This window comes from Phytophthora infestans, genomic scaffold (genome assembly GCF_000142945.1).
Source record: "Phytophthora infestans T30-4 supercont1.3291 genomic scaffold, whole genome shotgun sequence".
NCBI classification, from domain to species: domain Eukaryota; phylum Oomycota; class Peronosporomycetes; order Peronosporales; family Peronosporaceae; genus Phytophthora; species Phytophthora infestans.
Window position 1 is genome coordinate 1 of NW_003305379.1, and position 2585 is coordinate 2585.

Consider the following 2585-nt stretch of genomic DNA (forward strand, 5'->3'; position numbering starts at 1 on the left):
TTGGAGGCAATAACAGGTCTGTGATGCCCTTAGATGTTCTGGGCCGCACGCGCGCTACACTGATGCGTTCAACGAGTATACAACCTTGATCGATAGGTCTGGGTAATCTTGTGAATGCGCATCGTGCTAGGGATAGACTGTTGCAATTTTCAGTCTTGAACGAGGAATTCCTAGTAAACGCAAGTCATCAGCTTGCATTGATTACGTCCCTGCCCTTTGTACACACCGCCCGTCGCACCTACCGATTGAATGACTCGGTGAAAAATTGGGACCGTGAGTCTGTTTGCTTTATTGCGAGTGGATTGATGGGAACTTTTTTAAACCTCGCCATTTAGAGGAAGGTGAAGTCGTAACAAGGTTTCCGTAGGTGAACCTGCGGAAGGATCATTACCACACCTAAAAACTTTCCACGTGAACCGTTTCAACCCAATAGTTGGGGGTCTTACTTGGCGGCGGCTGCTGGCTTTATTGCTGGTGGCTACTGCTGGGCGAGCCCTATCAAAAGGCGAGCGTTTGGACTTCGGTCTGAGCTAGTAGCTTTTTTATTTTAAACCCTTTACTTAATACTGATTATACTGTGGGGACGAAAGTCTCTGCTTTTAACTAGATAGCAACTTTCAGCAGTGGATGTCTAGGCTCGCACATCGATGAAGAACGCTGCGAACTGCGATACGTAATGCGAATTGCAGGATTCAGTGAGTCATCGAAATTTTGAACGCATATGCACTTCCGGGTTAGTCCTGGAAGTATGCCTGTATCAGTGTCCGTACAACAAACTTGGCTTTCTTCCTTCCGTGTAGTCGGTGGAGGAGATGCCAGATGTGAAGTGTCTTGCGGTTGGTTTTCGGACCGACTGCGAGTCCTTTTAAATGTACTAAACTGTACTTCTCTTTGCTCCAAAAGTGGTGGCATTGCTGGTTGTGGACGCTGCTATTGTAGCGAGTTGGCGACCGGTTTGTCTGCTGCGGCGTTAATGGAGAAATGCTCGATTCGTGGTATGGTTGGCTTCGGCTGAACAATGCGCTTATTGGGTGATTTTCCTGCTGTGGCGTGATGGACTGGTGAACCATGGCTCTTTAGCTTGGCATTTGAATCGGCTTTGCTGTTGCGAAGTAGAGTGGCGGCTTCGGCTGCCGAGGGTCGATCCATTTGGGAAATGTTGTGTACTTCGGTATGCATCTCAATTGGACCTGATATCAGGCAAGATTACCCGCTGAACTATCCCAGAAGTACAACTGCCACATCAATGTCGAAGTGTGCACGGATATAACTGCGGTTAAATACCTGTACAAGTATGTGTACAAAGGACCAGACTTGGCTATACTCACTGTGGAAGAAGTCCTAGGAGGGCAGCAGAGTGCGCGTCGAGAACCAAATGAGATTCTACGTTTCTTGAGCGCCCGGTACATTTCTCCGGTGGAAGCTTGCATGCGCCTGCTCGATTTCACGATTCAGGGAAAAACCCATGCGGTTACTCAGCTAACAGTTCATCTCGAGTTAGGCCAGACGATTTGCTTTCGCGAGACGGAAAACCCGGAGGCGGTTTTGGAACGTGGTAGTCACACGATGCTGACCAGATTCTTTGAATTGTGTGCGAGCGAAGTGCCCGAGAATCATATTGCCAGAACGATGTTGTATCAGGACATCCCCAAAGAGTTCTGCTGGAAAGCGCCGGAGAAAGGTCAACCGAAAAGGTGGGTCCGCAGGAAACAGTATCAAGCTGCCGTTGGTCGCATGATTCACGTGTCCCCTCGCGATATGGAGCGCTTCTATCTTCGGCTACTGCTCTGTCAGCGTAGAGGTCCAACGTCGTTTGAAGACTTGAGAACGGTTAGCGGGATTGTCTGCCCCACATTCCAAATTGCGGCGCGGGGAAGCTGGCTACTTGGAGAATGATAACGAGTGGGTTTCGTGTTTGAGGGAAGCAGCTGAGTTCCAAATGCCGTATCAGCTACGCCAGCTCTTCGTCACCATTCTGGTGTATTCAGCTCCAGCAAATGTTGGTGTTCTACGGGATCGGTTTTTCGCGGATCTTTCCCAAGACTTCGCACGCAAACATCAGGCTTTGATGGACCCCCTTAAGTCGGCGTTGGTCGAATTTGAAACGCTGATGAGCATTCAAGAACTACTTCAAGCGAGTGGGTATGCGGTAGCTGACTTCGACGATCTTCCTCAGTTGGGGTCGTTCCCAACATTGATTCGTGAAGCGCTTCGCCAAAACGGATTACTACGACGTGAGCTCACTGGATACGATGCGTCAGCTTTGGAGGCAATTGTAAGCACAGAAGATCAGCTAAACGAAAGTCAGCGGGTGGTTTACGACCAGATTATTGAAGCGGTTGAATGCCCGAAGGAAGGCAATAAGTTATTTTTTGTCGATGGTCCGGGTGGTACTGGAAAATCTACACTGCTTCGAAACATACTGGCCAAAGTCAGACTCTCGGGGAAAATCGCCATCGCTGTGGCGTCTAGCGGTATTGCCTCGCTCTTGCTCATGGGTGGTAGGACAGCTCATTCTACATTCAAGATCCCTTTGAAATTGAACGAGAGCTCGACGTGCGGTATCAGGAAGAACTCCCATATTC

General features: G+C 49.2%; 3 non-coding genes across 3 annotated transcripts; all 3 read left to right on the forward strand.

Annotated features, from left to right (window-relative positions):
• On the forward strand, window positions 1-390 carry PITG_33562 (the record flags this gene model as incomplete). The annotated part of the gene is made up of 1 exon (XR_009934954.1): window positions 1-390. It is a non-coding gene; the product is annotated as an 18S ribosomal RNA (ribosomal RNA).
• A 222-nt stretch (window positions 391-612) lies between these two features.
• On the forward strand, window positions 613-766 carry PITG_33563. The gene has a single exon (XR_009934955.1). It is a non-coding gene; the product is annotated as a 5.8S ribosomal RNA (ribosomal RNA).
• A 306-nt stretch (window positions 767-1072) lies between these two features.
• Window positions 1073-1220, forward strand: PITG_33564 (the record flags this gene model as incomplete). Its single annotated transcript, XR_009934956.1, has 1 exon — window positions 1073-1220. It is a non-coding gene; the product is annotated as a 28S ribosomal RNA (ribosomal RNA).
• Between the last annotated feature and the right edge of the window lie 1365 nt (window positions 1221-2585).